Here is a 17,009-nt window from a genome sequence, read left to right on the forward strand (position 1 = left end):
ATGCCTAGGAATGTTTCTTCATACTGTTCACTAACATAGGTCTGGTCTACCAGGACAGTTACATTTCTTGTAACTGTTTATCAAACAGCCACAGGAGCTCCATTCTGTCACATTTCTATTTCTGCTCCAATTTTTAGCTGTCTAAACTCAGCTAAGATAACGGCCTTGATATTGCTGCTGTTTTATTTCATAGAACTATGCTGTTGCACCTATTTCCATTATGTCTGGGTCTTGAATAATCCAGTGAGCTCTTCATCTACTTAAGAGTCACAATCAAATTGTGGTTTGGGGCTGTTTTTATTTTATTTTTACCTAGCTGATGTCACTTAACTTCAATGCAACATAATGGTTCAACTCAGTGTTTTCCTGAGTTCCATGCAGAAAGTCCTCCAGGGTAGCTGCTTTTTACCTAACCAGCATTTGTCAATTCTATGATGCTGATTTCCCAGAAATAGCGCTAATTTCATTTTTCATTATTTCTATTCCTCTTTTCCCCACCTCCCCACCTGTATTTTTACGCTCATCTGTTCTGCTCATTGCTTAGAACAAGTACAGTCTAAAATCAGCATACTCTTCTTTTATTTCTTAGTGCATGGATTAGGAATTCTAACTTTAGATACCTAAGCTTGAATATTGTGTCACCACATATAAATATAATCCGTGCCTAGGAACAGGCTAGCGCTAGGATTCATAAGTTTGTCATTGCTGGTGATAAGTAAATCCCCCAAAACTTAGTCTGAATAATTACTTTTCCAAATAAAGTTTGCCACAATGTTTATCAAGCTATGTTTTATGAAACTTTCAGGAATGTTTTCTTGACTTCTTGACTGGGAAAATGTATTATTTTATACACAATGTAGTTTAAGAGTTAAGGAGCTCTAGAGTGTATGCTGTGAGCTACACTGTACTCTGTGATAGTAACCTTGCAAATCCTTACATAACCAAGTGAATAGCCCATAAATAATACCTTTTATTGCATAGAGACTTAAGAAGATTAGGGACCAAGTTTGACGCTCTGTGTGTATTTACACTCAATGCATTCATCATTCAAGAATTTTTGACTTTTCAAAAACATGGCATCAACTATGCTAATTAAAACGGGTTTCAGCTGGAAATCTGCCTTTGTTACAATCTTTTGGCAGCAGTGAACATTGTATTTCAAGTTCTTCTCAGTTTCTCATTTTCACTTCAAAAATATTGTTTTGGGGGTTGAAATGGAAAGAATATTTGCTGGAGCAGCTTCTGCTTTTGAAAGGCAAAGGGGGAAGTGGTATCATAGAATTGAACAGCCCAGGTTGGAAGGGACCTCAAAAGATCATCTGGTCCAAACTTTCATGGGAAAGTGAGCCTAGATGGGATTATCTAGCACCCCATCCAATCACATCTTGAAAACCTCCGGTATCGCCATGCCTAGAGTAATTTCAGATAAGTAATCTGAAAATAGTTGGATTTTTTTTTTATTTTTAAGAATGCAGTGGTCATTGCTCTAAGTTTTCTCTGTTCAACCATTTGGGTTTATTTTTACAGATTTTTTAAAGTGGAAAATGAACTTTTATTCATTGCAAGAAAAACAAAATTTTGTGGGTCATGGGATGATATTGTCAGAAAAGACATAATCTGTTTAAAGCTTGCAAACTAAAAAAAAAAAATTCATTGCACCAATGGGTATAAGCTAAAATACAGTCAAGCCAGTAGAAAATATTCTAATTTAGCTGGGTGCATTAGACACAGCAGGATGAAAGATTGACATCAATTAATTAGGTATTCTAAGGGGAGGCCTGACATTTCTTTAAAAATCCTGAAATACTTAAAATGGTACAAAGCCTGTATGGCGCTCAGGCCATGTCCTGACATCTTGTCAGGGACAAGTTGTTCTAGTGTTTAGCCACTTTCACAATAAGAAGATTTTTCCTTATGTTTAAAAGGAATCTCCTTTATTTCAGTCTGTGCCCATTGCCTCTCCTCCTGTCACTGTACCACTGAGAAGAGTCTGGCTCCATCTTCTTTACTCCCCATCAGAGTTTTATACATATGGATAAGATCCCCACCCTGAGCTTGTTCTCCAGGCTGAACAACCCCAGCTGACCCAGATTCTCTTCATATGACAGATGCTCCAAACCTTTCATCATCCTCATCACCCTTCACTGAACTCACTGCAGTAAGTTTCTCTTGTACTGGGGATCCCAGAACTGGACCCAGCTCCCCAGGTGTGTCTCACCAGGGCTGAGTAGAGGGGAAGAATCACTTCCCTTGACCTGTTGGCAGTGCTCGTCCTGAAGCAGCTGGGGACGCTGTTGGCCTTCCTTGTCACAGGGGCACATGGCTGGCTCATGTTCAACTTCTTGTCTACCAGGAACCTCAGGTCCTTCTCTGAAAATCTTCTTTCCAGCTTGTTGGCACCCAGCCTGTACCAGAGCATGGATTATTCCTCCACAGGTGCAGGAATTCCTTCACATTTCCTTTTTTTGAACTTCATTCCTCTGCCAATTTCTCCAGCCTGTCAAGGTCTCCCTAAATGGTAGCACAACCGTTTGGTGTATCAAACACCCCTCCCAGTTTTGTGTCATCTACTGACTTCCTGAGGGTGCAGTCGGTAAAATCATCTAGGTCATTAATGAAGGTGTTGAACGATATTATCCATGATATCCATCCTTGAGGTATAGCACTAGTGACTTATGTTTTATTAAAGAGAGGACCAATGTACTTGTGCATGATAAAATGAGTAGAAAGGGTAAAGGAAGGGGAAGGGAACAATGGAATTTTGCATGTTGTGCTTAGAAGCCCTTGCTTAGCTCAGATACCTTGGTATTTCCTGTTTTGCCTTCCTTCCTTAAAGATCAAAATCCTGCAAGGGGTATATCCATATGGGTTTCAAGAATTTGGTGGAGAAGGGGAAACTGTAGACTTTACATGCATCTACTATATTGACATGTGGAAGAGCAGTTTCACTTACTGTGGAAACTCCTGATTGTTTCAGTCTCTTTTACTGCTAGTGACCAATAAACCGGGGTGCAGAGGAAAGCTGACAAGACTCAGATAAGGAATGAAGTATCTCAAAATGAATTTTTTCATATCCAGATGCTGACATCATCAAAGTATGGGGTTTGATTTTGGACCACTTCAGAGAACAGTTCTAATCAATTAATATAGTTAGTTATGCATTATACTGAAATTGAAAGAGAACAGAGATGCTGGCAACAAGTCATAGTTGAAGGTACTTATTTGTCATTTGATAAAAGAAATGAATGGTTTTCCAGCACAGCTTCTGAACTTTTAAGAAAGGTCACTCACTCACTGCAAGGGAAATTGTCTTTCAATCAAGTCCTCTCCCCACTTTGGCTTGATTTATGTCTTACCATTGCAAGTATCATCTGAAAATGAAAAATAACATAATGCCATAAAGGTGTTATTGGAAAACAGAAAATAACATCACTGCCATTATTGCTGACATGAAACCAAACTGATCTGTGAATAAAAGCACTGCAGCTGATCAAAAGCTCCCATTTTGTTGTTGCTACCAAAGACACTTCTCAACATAGCGTCTCTCTGTGGTTACTTACTTTATTTTCAGTGTTGTTCTTGCAGAAAGTCTTTCCTGATTCTGGGAAAAATTAAGGCTCGTTATTGGCCTAATACAAGCTCACAGTTGTGGAGATGCTTTGGGCAACAAGATAAGCACTGAAGGGATTTGAAAGAGGGAAAAGGCATTTCCCATGTGGTTAAGTGAGAAGCCCTTCCAAGGCTTAGAAGGCAGAATGGAGCAGGAAGAGATAAGATAGGATGAGCTGGAAATAAAGGATGCAACTGTGTAAATTAAAGGTGGTTTGGTAGACAAGGTGGCCTTTAGAATGGGTACACACCTTCCACTACTTACTGTGTGAGCTTGGAAGAGCCAGTCAGTCGTTGGTACCTCGGTTATCCATTTCCAAATGTGTAATTACCTCACAAGGACAAAACCATGCCAGATAGTGGAATGCCCAGGAACAACAGAGGAGTTGTAAGATCCCATGGGGCATGAGGTGGAAGAGTTATGACACACTGAGAGCAGACAACCAGGAAGATGCTGAGATGTTGTTCAGTATGAGAGGAATGAAACCCAAACACATGTATATACTCTGCTGCGGTTTATACACACTGCATTGCACAAATTGGTTGGTATGATGCACCCAAACAGATTCTCTTTTACAAATTAGAAAACAGGAATATCAGGGGCTAAAAATGCTGAACCGTCATCCGAAATGGCCAATTTTCAGAGTTGTCTGTTTTTTAATTTCTTTTTTAAAAAGGGTAGATTAGAAAGAAACATTCCAGAGAATTTGAAGAGAACGCACTGTTTTGAAGTTGGCCGTTTATTCAGCTTTGTACCTGGGCAGTATGGTATCTGACAATAATAAATTCTGTAGAAAGAATGCAAATGCATTCTCAGAACAAACTGCAGCAGAGAAAACTTCACTACATAATTACTAAAACATGCTCAGGCTTCATTCCCCAAAGCACCTCTGTCAATCAGCTGGTGTCTTCCAGTGACTCTCAAACGTGTTGACTGAATATAATGAATAGTTAAATCACTGGAGATGTACACCCCGTCACTAATGCATTATTATACGCTCCTGCATTTTATTGAATGTTATTATTCATAGTGCAAGACATAGGTTTTGGCTGAAGTCTACTACTTGGATCTCAAAGAGTTTTTTGTTCTAAAATGTAGGATATTTTGACTGTTCATTCATATTAAGCTAAGACAAAAAGCCTTGCCTGTCAGCTTTCTGTCCATGTGATCATTATTAATTCTGTTTTACAGATGACACAAAATCCCTGACTCATCTTTATGGAGTGCCTTGTAATCTGTTGCTCCAAAATACTATTCAGCAATAAACATGATTATTGATGTCAGATCTCCAAGCAAGCTGCTGTAAGACAGTTTGAGTATCCTATGAATTACATGATCCTGTCATTTTTCTCTGAAACACAACGCAGAATAAAGGTGCAGAATGAAAGGCCTACATATGGCTTCTTGTATGACAATGAAATACTAACAGTATAGTAAAACTCCTTTGTTTTGTGGCTTTGAAAGAAAAAAAAGGAGCCTGCCATGATTAAATCACTGTCAAATACACAACTTGTCTTTCTCCCAGTATTTATTCAGCAGACATTTTCAGTGTGTTTGGGAATATGATTATTCACTGACGAGCAAGACTGGCTATATACTGAAAAACAGATGACTGACACCTAGCTTCAAATATGGATAATTCTTATACCCACTGAGCTGCTTGTACAAATGCTGATAGGGAATCTGACATGGTGCTGATGTCTATGCAGCAACAGCAGGAGATTAGACACTGTAGTATAGTGAAGTTGATTTCTGAACTGGAATTCATCGGAATTAGAGCAGCATTTAAAAATCTTACCTGCATGGTTTGGAGCTTGACCAATCAAAAAGTAGAGAAAACAGTACTGCATACATGCTATATGCAGGTATGACAAGACTGCTTGTCTTTTTACTGGATTTCTGCCTTCTTAAGATGACTAGCAGGAGTAAAGTATGGGAAATAACTACGCAGATGGAAGGAAAAAATAATTTTCTGTATCTTCTGTCCCTACGCTTCATGGGGTTTTCTTGTTTACTAGTACAGAAGGCATTTGAGAGTATGGTCTTGTTTGCTATGGTCTTAATTTTAAACATCAGAGTAACCTAAACTGAAATGTTATCTTCGGATTGTAGATATTAAATGATAACAAAAGAAGAACTAATTTAATAGATTATTTAGACAGGGACTGGTTTTGCTAGTTCTTTACAAGATTTTGCCAAAAGCAGCCCAACATGCTCTCTCCACTTGCATCTAGAAATTGCCATGCTTTACTTTTACAAAATAAATGGATGAGTGGGAATCTGAGCTTTGACATAACCCCTAAGATCACAAGATACAAGTAGTACCTTATACAGAATAAGAGTGGATCTGGCTGCTCAGATATCGAATTCAATGTTGAAACTAAAATATTTGCGGTTCTGTCTTGTGGGCAACACCTTGTTGACTCAGAGATAAAAAGGAAGCTGTGTTCTGTCCTGAGCATAAAAATTGAGTCTGTACACATGAGGGTGGAACTATTTCTACTTTGCATGGATTGACACAGAATGGCATTTGTAGTACCTCTTTGCTACAGTGACTACTAGAAGCTGAAAGGTTTAGGAAGGAATTTTTCCATTAGAACCTATCCTGGCACTGGAAAAACACCCTTACAGAAATATCAACAATGTGCTGAAGATGCAGACTCTTTCTGTGTTGGGCTTTGTGTCACTACTGTGAATGGCTTATATTTAATGTTCTCCTTAAAGATATTTCTTTGACTTAACTGGTAGTAGTGTAGGTTTGTGACATCAGTCTCCAGTTCTTTGGTATGTGATCATTAAAGAAGCTAAAATTACGTTGTAGGGGTAAGTTTTGATCCCTCATTCTTACTAATAAAATTTAAAAAATATTGTCTGGGAATGTTTTATGCACTGATATATCTGAGGCTACAGACAGCTTCAACCTCTAACTTTCATGGGAAAGACCTCCCATGGATAAAGCCAGTGGCTATAGCCTACAGCAAAAGCAGACTCTTCCCCTTCCCCCCACCTCCAAACCTCTTCTTTCAAAAATTACAGGGAGGAAAGGTGATATAAATGAAAAGGATCGATGCATAGGCCTGAATTCCACTTTTGTTGTTTTATTGGGTTTGGGAGGCCATCCTGTTTAAAGAGGAAAGAAAGCATTTCAAGTGGGGAAAAAATTGTAATTCTAATAATGTTGAAAGTCTAGGGTAACTAATTAATGCCTTATTGTGCCTGGGCTGAATGGTCAACTTAAACTTAAGCAAAAGGTTAGGAGCTATTGAAATGCAAACATTTCATCCTGCAGTAGGGAACGAGAAGGGTAAGAGACATTTCCAGACCACAGGGGACTTGCAAAGAGACATCTCTTCAGATCTCTGTGCTGGGAGACTGCATTAGTCTTCCATTTTCTGTGCACGGCTCAGAGCTAAAGCAGTGAGAGCCACCTATTAGCTGAAGTGAGGAGGATCATCTCCTGGGAGCAGGTAGTGCAGAAGGGAGAGGCACTCAAGAAGGGACTAGGCAGCCAGCAGCATGAAGGCAGCTCATCTCAAGATCAGTGGCAGCGTCATTTAGGCTTTGTTGACAGGCAAGACCTGACAGCCCTCAACCGTGAAGTAGACGTTGCCCAAGATTAAAAGCAATCGGCTGGCCTTGGCAGAGGCAAAGACTGTAAAATAACATTGGTTACACTGTAGAACTAGGCAGTGCTCCCCTAGTTATCTACTGTGGTGGGACTTTCTTCTCTTCCTTTAAAAAGATATTTTGAAGGCAATAGATTAATGGTTGCAAATGATGAAAATTAGCTCATTAAACACCAGGTTTAACTTTCTTAGATTGGTTGAGAGGCTTAGGACAAAGTTTTATTGCAGTCCTTTAAATCTGAGCCTGGCCCTTGTTGCTGCTATTTAAAACTTGTCAGAAGAGTTACAGCTGCTCATGTTTATCCCAATCAGATACTAGTGGCTCTGCAGCTGGCTAGTAGGTTGGTATAACTGCCAATTCAAAACACTGAGGCCTCAGGTTGATTCAAAAGACGAAATGAAAAGTAAAATAGTGTTATTTTACTTAACACAAGTGTCCTATTGAAATGTTTTGTTTACAGGCACATAGGAATGGAAAGGGAGGAATAGATTTATAGGAATGCTAAAAGAGGAAGTGCTCTGTCAATCCTTTTCCCTTTCAACTGTCCTAGCAATTAGGTTTTAAGGCTTGAGGGAGCTTGAGGCAAGTCTTTCTTCTTACCTGAGGTGTCCAGGCTTCTCTCAGAGAAATGCCCTAACAACCATACTGGCAGAGTTTTAGAATTTGGTTGCCTTTGATCATTCCTGTTAATGCTGTTCTCCTCACATCCTCTAGGTTGAGGATGAGTCCCGCCTTTTGAGGTATGTAGGTTGATATTTAACGGTATCACAGTTCTGAGGTGGATCTACAGCTCTAGAGTTGCAAAGTGTGGTGCCGAGGTTTTCTTAAGAAAATAAAAATGAGTCTCTAGCATAGTGATTTGGACTGTCACCAGGGGAACAAAAGATTTTGGTTTCTGTTGCTGATTACAAAAGCAAGTAAACATTTTTTAGAAGTGGAAAAAGACCAAAAAGAAGGATTGCAGACATACCGCCAAATAACTACTGATTTTCATCTTACTTAGAGAAAGCTGGCAGTTAGGAGATGTGGGCTTATCTCCCCATTTCACCAAAGGGGACTGTGTGTCCCATGCCCCACCTGAGCTGCAAAGGAAGGGGACAGTTGTTCTTACTTCCTCTATGGATGCTGGCCCTCCTAGCAGAACTGATGTGTCTAATTTAAACTGAATTGGAATATTTCCAGGGTGACTGCATTGTTAGTTGCGTATGCTGTTTTCCATAAACAAATACATGAAGTGCTTCAGGCTGAAAACAGTGCTATCCCTAGCGCTATCAACTCACCCTCAAGAGTGTACGTTTGACATGAAGAGTCTCGTTTGTTCATCTAGACAATGAGGGAACTGTACCAGTGAATTGGATGCTGGAAGGAGAAGAATGCTTGCTCTTTATCCCATCCTCAGTAAAGAGGTAAGAGGGCTGACAGAATGGAAGATGGAGATGCAGCATGTGGGTCAGGCTGCAAGAAGAAGCTGTCTTGCAGGTAATCAGGATGAGCTAACTATTCCAGCCAGGGATTCTTGGATGTGCAGCCATTTTAGCTGGCTGAGGAGAAGAGCTGCCAGCCTTCCTTACAGACTGGATGGGGAGTCTGCATTTTGCTGTTTGCAGCTGGAGTGCTCCATGCTGGCTAACCCACTGCTGATTTCCCTTGGCTCAGGACTGGGAGGAGGCAGCTGATGCCGTAACCTGACTGGATCTGTGGAAGTTTCTGCAAATGTGAATTTATACACAATCAATTATAAAATCTGTATGTGCAATGTATTATTTGCTGGCTAGCAAAGTAAAAGAGCCATTGCTCTGAATTCTTATGTTTCCAACATAGCATTTCTTCAACTACTAAATTAAAACAATATCACTGGTATATGAGTGTTGTTCTAATCAGCTATTTAAAGGTTTCAGTTATTCATTGCTCCCCAGTAGAGGGGGTCATTAAAACCTTGACACTCCAGTGTTTAATTAACTTGTGTTTCCTTATTCATTTAAGGCCACGTATTTCAACACTAGCAGCAAGTGATACGTTTGCCTTTCCACAATATCGTTAGAGAATAAATTGCACTATGTACTTTCCTCAGTCCTAATAGTCTGGAATCTTTGAGCTGAATTAACTTGACTGTAATTGCAGTGCTGTGACAGAGGCATTATGAAAAACAGAAGATGTTTTATATAGGCATTTATTTTGAAGAAACATTCTGGTTATTTATATGTAATTTTAAGGTAGCAAAATGGTGGTAGCCCAATATAGCTTTTAATCTGATGTACTGTAGCCTAAACAATATCTGCTTAAAAACTAGAATTCTTTAGCTGGAAATCTTCATGGGCAGAGCTGGTTCACTGGCTCTTCTGAAAGTTAATCAAGCTTTCAGCTGTTTGTAATGAGAAGATAAGATTAAAGTTTGGCTAAATGTTAAATGCTAGTTATTAGAGTCAATCTTGGGAAAGAAAACATTCCTAAGAATAAAATTAAATTAAGAAACAGTTCTGGTAAACTTGCAAAATATCAATAGTTCCTCTAAGCTCTTGAACTGTGATTTTAAATTTGGTAGCAGTGCCTTTTGTGTCAGAACGTGTTTTTTTCAGTGCCTGAAATACCACAGAAATTTAGCCAAGGTACAAGTCTTAAAGTAATTGAAGTTTGCACAAGCTCAAGAGAGACTTCAGTTTTATTGGCTAATATGTCCAAATATTCCATCATGATTGAACATAGTCAGGCGCAGGCTACAGAAATAATGCGAACTTGATCTGTAATAGCTGTTCTGGACCAGGATAAGCATGGACATTAAAGCACGGAGCAAAGAAGCTGTTTGTCTTTTTCTGATCTTCTGTGACATCTGTGCCCGCATCTGGTGAAAGAGGAGGAGGAGGAATACCTGATGCAAAAGCAAAGAGAACAAAAGCTGCACTGCAGAATGGAAAGATGGGGACAAGGGGTCTGATGAAAGTGGAATGATAAAGAAATTAAGTGAAATGGGAGTTAATTGAAGTGGGAAAGAAATTAATGGAAAATGAAGAAGCAGATAGGGAGTGATTGCATAGAGACAAAGAATTAAGGACACGGACATAGCTAAGGATAACTAAAGAAGTGTAGTTTACACATGGAGCTAGTGAGGGGTGATATAACTGCCTGCAAAAGAAGGCTGATGTAGGGAAGAGAATCTTGAAGAAAGAATATTGAGTATTGTCCTGGTTTTGGCTGGGACAGAGTTAGTTTTCTTCCTAGTAGCTGGTATAGTGCTGTGTTTTGCATTTAGTAAGAGAATAATGTTGATAACACACTGATGTTTTTAGTTGTTGCTAAGTAGTGTTTATACTAAGTCAAGGATTTTTCAGCTTCTCATGCTCAGTCAGCAAGAAGGCTGGAGGGGCACAAGAAGCTGGGAGGGGACACAGCCAGGACAGCTGACCCAAACTGGCCAAAGGCATATTCCATACCATGTGACATCATGCCCAGTATATAAACTGGGGGGAGCTGGCTGGGAGGGGTGGATTGCTGCTTGGGAACTAACTGGGCATCGGTTGGTGAGTGATTGCACTGTGCATCACTTGTTTTGTATATTCTAATTCTTTTAGTATTATTATTGTCATTTTATTATAATTATTATTATTTTTTTTTCCTTTCTGTCCTACTAAACTGTCTTTATCTCAACCCACGAGTTTTATTTCTTTTTTCAGTTCTCTCCCCCATCCCACTGGGTTGGGGGGAGTGAGCGAGCGGCTGCGTGGTGCTTAGTTGCCGGCTGGGGTTAAACTACAACAAGTATTTTAGCCCTCTAGGTTTAGCTTTCATTGATTTCAGCCACATCTGTGAGCACTCAAAGACACCTGTAAATCCAACCCTATGGTGTCCAGCTGGATACTCAGAAAATGAGGCATGTAGTGTGGCAGAAGTCCTACGAAACAACCGCTTTATGACACAGGTTTTAATGACATAATCACATATATTTATACCAGGGAACATCATTATGACAGTACAGGCAATTTCTGATACTTTCTGCTGGACTTTGTGGTTTTGATGTTCATGTAAGCATGTACAAATATGTTTATTTCTTGCATGAGAACCTTTTAACAACCGGTGTAGTTAAGTTAATCTGCCTTGTAATACAGCCGCACTGTGAATATAAATTATTATAATGGTGATTGCTCCTGAGCTGTGCTTGAATTAACCGCACCTATTTACTTGGTCATGTTAAGATCTCCACTACAGCATGAGCACCACTGTGCTTCCTGCTAAATGTGTAGGAAAGGACTATATCCACGATACATAGCCAAAGAGGTATATCCTGGGTCTTGTGTCACAAGCTGCCTCTTGGGGAAGCCTGCTTCTCCTCTACAGTAATATCCACAGAAGGAGCCAGGCTCTTCCTTTAAATACACAATTGCCTCCTGGCATGAGCAGGAGTCACAGGACAAGAGCTCAGCTCCCCAGCAAGAAGGGACTCGTTTTCCCTCTGCCTGAGCAAAGATGAGGCATACCTGACAGCCTCTCACAGGCACAGAGGAAGACATAAGAGACTTTCTCTAATCAAGCCTTGATGCTAGTGTTTCTATTTTTGAAACAGGCTTACTCCAGTCCTTGAGCTTAAATCAAAACAAAGCTGGGGTCCTGTGAAGCTAAATGGATTATATTGTCACAACCTCCTGTTCTAGCAGCATAACTCCTTGAATAGTTTTTCATTATTTGATCCGAGATAAAGACATCAGCTTATTACTGCTGTGTAGCAGTTCTCCATGTCTGTAACTTCAATCTTTAACATTTCCAAAGGGCACCTGAACCACTTGGTTTGCAATAACTTTTTTTAATCTAGACTCTTACAGATAAGATTTTTATTTTTCCCTGAGAACAGTACAACATCATAGTTCCAGAAGCTAATAATCACTAAAGGCTAAAAGCTTTAACCACATTTATTCCTTGTAACACTAGTTGTTTCTTTCTCAGTATCTCAGATTTCTCATTGACACTTCTGGGTCACATTCAACTGATTTTTTTAACCTGCAGCTTTTTTCCAAGCTTTCTCTTATCATTTTGAAACTCCTGTCATTAAAGGAAGTCCTGATTCTTTGCCCAATATTTTCTCCAGCATTATCATTTGGATTTGTAAAATCCCAGTGAGCAAGTTAAACATTACAATTAGTGCAGCGGAAAAAATTGCTAGTTTTGTGTCAGTTCTCCTTCCCTACGCTTCCCCCAGAAACAACCCACGTGACTTTCATAAAACTATATTATGGTCCAAATTATCTGTGTTCTTTTTTGCTAACTGTTGGGCAATTTCAATTGATTAAATTCACTCTTTGTGTCTGAGCTTTGTTTCTCTATTCTAGGCTCTGCTGATCAATATACCCTATGCTGAACGAGTTCAAAATGGTTCAGACTTGCTCAATGTGTTTTTGGCAAGTGTTAAATTATATTTAAAAAAAAAGAGCACGAGCAGTTTTTATTTCAATCTCTTCCTTTGCATTTTGGGCTGTATAATTAATTCTAGTCCATGTTTTGGATTTTGCTTTATCAGAGTTTATCAACAAACACCCTCGCTCTTTGTTGTGGTATTCAATTCCAGTTGTCAGAAAATCAGCCATTTCTCCTCTTTCCTCCTTGTCTGCGTAGTCACCGAAGTAGAGTTTAGAAACCTTTCCATATCCAGAATGACATTTTTCTCTTACATATTTTTTTCTCAGAAATGACTATGTATGATATAAGGTAAGAAAGAAACAAGAGTTTGGATTTTTGTTCTTTTGTTTTGTTTTGGGTGGAGTTTTTTGCCAACTATGTCAGTAAACTAACTGTAGTACTTGTGACTTGCATTTTGCTTTTTCTACACTCACAACAGGAGCAGTGATTCCCACCAGCAAGATTCATCACTTATTTTTGTATCAAAGCTGGCTGACACAGAAGAAACCTGTATTCTGGTGTCACTAGGGAAGCATCCATAACTTTGTTTCCAACTCTTCCCAGATCAAGTTTGACATTTTTAGAGGTGTTAAGTGTATAAACCATGTCTTAAGCATCAATCTTTTTTTGTCATATATAACTGTGACGCTCTTGCATCCTGACTAGGACCTTTACTACCTCTGTCTGACCATTACCCTGCAACCCTTCCCTGCAGTTTTCTGAAAAATCTGCTCTAGTGAGTGATATGAATAATTCCTGATCTCCAGAATTACCTTTGCACTCTTTTGTCCTGTTATATAGGCCTCTTCAGCAACTATACTGTTAAAGATGGCTGTAAATATAGAGAAACACTTTCCGTCCATTCTTAAAAAATACTTTATCTCTCAGTACATTTGTGAAGCTGGTAAATATATCATTATATTTGCTGTTGATGTCAGAAAACTGCAATCCAAATTAAATGACAAATTCTCTAGTTGTATAAGGCTTTGCTGAGGAGCTGAGAATTGAACATTGGTTTCCACAATCCTGTGCATTAGCTACAAGTGAAGGGGATGATGAAAGGTGAAGTGGGAAAGGCACTGGGGTTTTACGTTAAGCTTCGGCTGTGCCGTAGGTAGCTGATAGAGAATGCCGTAAGCTGAAAGGCACTGTCTTTATTCAAACAGTATCCACTGCACATGTGACTCAGACTCCTACTTACTGTTAAAAAATATACTTTAAATACAAATTAAGATGCTCCTTCTACTCTTCCTTCCTCACTCCCTCAAAAGAAGTTTCTAAACCTTTAGAGTTCCTCGAAGTATTCATTGGCAGTATGCTGCCATGAGCTCAAATGTCTCCAAAATTGCACACCTTTCTCACATAGGAGGGGTGAGTACAAACTGACTCAAACAGCTACCAGTTGGGCTTTATTTTTAAAACTGAGTGTGATATCTACCAGATTTGTGGTACAAATGTTCACACACAAATCTGTCTCAGATTAGTAGTGTCTTTAGCCTTTCAAAATCTATATGCTGTCATTACAAAGTCTTTTGAAGGAAAAAAGCTCCTTACTCCCTAAAATGGACAAATTGTATCTGTCTTGTATTAATATTCATGATGCTTTCCAGAACAAACATGAAAATTGTTTTCCATATGGTATTTAAAGGAGCATGATTATCTCAGGAATGATTCACAAACATATGAAGTTTTTTCTTTTGCCAAGCAAAGCTAATACGCCTCTGTCAGAATTTTAATCTTCTTGCACTCTCTGTTTTTTGTAATAAATGTTGTTGCATATTGTACACACTTTACAAAATGACAGAATCACTGAATAGGAAAATTAGCTCCAGTGCCTAGCGCAAAATGACATTCAAACATTTATATCTGTGGGATAGTTAAGGACTTTCAAGCTAGTGCTCCAAGGCAAGATGTGAGGGACTCTGATTTGGTTTTGGTTGTGGAGGAATAAAAGGTAACTCCATTGCTCTGTTCCATGACGCTGCATGTGGACATTTTTTTTTTGACATGTTGGCCCTCTGCATGGAAATCAAGTCAGCAAAATCATCCTGGTAAGGCGTTGCCAGAGCAAGTGCCTTGCTGGTGGGAAAGGATGGCTTGCGTCTCTCAGAGAGATGAAGTAAGCCTGTTCCTGCCATCGGGATGGACCTGTTACCCAGTGCCACAAAGTGCAGGGAGCAGTGCTTCAGAAGAAGAACATGGTGCTTTCGTGTGATGGTGTCTGTGCACAGCCTTTTTCTCCGGTACTGCTTGACAGGGGCAATCTGTCCCCTTGTTGCACCTTTCATCGCTGATTTACACTGCTCTGGTGGCACCTGCCTAGAAGACCAATTGCTGTCAGAGGAGCTCTTGCGGCTGCCAGGCTTCGGCTGTGGCTGTGCTGTGTGCCAGAGCAGCTTCGCCCAGGTGAGCAGTGTGGGGTGCTGGGGGTCACAGATCGCGGCTCTGCGAGGCCAGTTCTGCCACCTTCTCTCGGTGCCATTGGAGAGGTGCTGGCCTTGGGCGCTAAGGAGCTAGGCACCCTCTGTGACTCATTTGCTGGCCATTGCTGTCATTTTCCACTTGTTAGACAAAGAGGGACATTGATTAGGGGCAGGAAAGTCCAACCCCTCTCGTCAAATTGAATTCTGTCGCGGTGACACCTGGAAAGCCTCTGGTTTGGAGTATGCCAGGAGGCAAATCTGGGTTATTTTGGACTGAGGAAATGCAGAGCATTGCAAAAAAAGGCAGTGTGTTGAGAACACTTTGGCAGCATCCTTTTCTTCTTATAGCAATCAGGGTAAATTTTCACTTGATTGGAGCTGTAGCAGAATGCTACGAGCAAGGGACCCGCACAAACAGCTTGGATTCAGGTTCCATTATCCTGAGTACCACACATGAGAGAGATGCTAAGGATTCATTGGAGGGGGGCCTTTAAAATCTCAGTGGGAATTTTGTCTGAATGAGAGCTAGGGAAAACTTCAATAGTGGGCCAGGATACAGGAATGTAAATAAGTCCCCAGACGGAGAAGGAAGCCTGTGCCTGTCAGACACTAAAATAACAGTTGCCTAGAGCCAACTAAGCGTCTATTTATGATATAAAGATTAATAATCTGAGTGGCAACCAAAGGTGAAGTGATTCAGAAATCTAGTTTTCAATTTTTAGAAATATGGAACAGGCTGGGTTTTATAGCAGCAGATGTAAGAGGGGAGGAGGAAGGGGCAGGCCTGTGAAGGAAGCTGCAAGATGTTTTTTAGATTGTATGAAAAGCATTTGGCTGTGAACCAAAGAAAGGCATTTAAATTCTTTATTCTCCTGAAGATAATCAGGAATTTATAGAATCAAAACCCATGAAAGGACAGTTCGTATGGCATGAGGTCAAAAGCAGTTACGTGAACATGCTAAATAAACATCCTTTCTAGCCCATCTGTAGGGAGATATGGACCATCACTCTGCAGTTTCTCAGCAGTACTGGCAGGTACTGTGCGATGTGAAAGGAGGGAATGAGACAGCAAGAAGTGACAGTGGTCAGCTGAAGGTCTTGTTACTTTAGTCCTAATTTAGGACTGTTATAGCCAGTATGATGTACATTATTCAGAGGGATAATGAGTCTCTTGTGGTGCTTGGAGATCCTGCTGGATGTTGCAGTTGCTCAAGTTATCACTAACCTAAATGTGGTCATCACCAGTCAGGGTTTCTTTCTCTTCATGAGCCTTCCTTTAACCCCTTTCTCTCTCGCCTCTGTAGAAAGGCGATTCCTTATCCCATGGGACAGCTTATTAAGGCAACTACTTTGGGCTTGATCCTAACTAGGGGGCAATGGCCACGCTGGATACCTTAGCAGGGCCAAAATAATTTGATCATGTTGTGTTTGGAAATGCATGCTCTAGCATCAGCATGAGAGACGTGTTCCTTGCTAGATCAAACACAGAGAAACATTTATAAATACGTTTTAAAGAATTTTAAACTTTTCAGTCCATGTTTTCAGTCACAATCTTCAGGTTTTTGTACTCATGCTCACACATACACCCCTGTTTTCCGGGGTAAAGAATCCTTTCAACAGACATTCAAAACTTCTCACTTTGAGTCTTATTCTGAAAGAAATTGATAAAATGGTCAAATACTGCTTGCTCACTCTGGCTAAGGATAGTTTGGCACCGGCATTGGTAAACGGTGTGATTTCCAACTCCAGTAGAAGATGCACATGCAGAAATTCAGCCTTACATGAGATCTGAGTGCAAACCAACTTCAGAAGACCTAAACGCAGTCTGCAAGATTGAAGCTGCAGCTGACATTCTTTTCCCATAGTCTGTATTTGTGATGGCACTTACTAAATTTAAAGAGACCTTATTTTTAATCCCTGAATTGTTGTTTTCTAAGTAAATGCTTTGTACAAGAACTGTTCCACAA

The 17,009-nt window shown here is 40.0% G+C and overlaps 1 long non-coding RNA gene across 1 annotated transcript in view; it reads left to right on the forward strand.

The window, feature by feature from the left end:
- LOC127016928 (uncharacterized) overlaps positions 1-5,001 on the forward strand; it is an 85,426-nt gene extending 80,425 nt beyond the window's left edge. The window contains exon 3 of the long non-coding RNA XR_007766530.1: positions 4,802-5,001. This is a non-coding gene — a long non-coding RNA (uncharacterized LOC127016928). The remainder of the gene's footprint in view (positions 1-4,801) is intronic.
- Positions 5,002-17,009: the final 12,008 nt, after the last annotated feature.

This window comes from Gymnogyps californianus, chromosome 5 (assembly GCF_018139145.2).
Source record: "Gymnogyps californianus isolate 813 chromosome 5, ASM1813914v2, whole genome shotgun sequence".
NCBI classification, from domain to species: domain Eukaryota; kingdom Metazoa; phylum Chordata; class Aves; order Accipitriformes; family Cathartidae; genus Gymnogyps; species Gymnogyps californianus.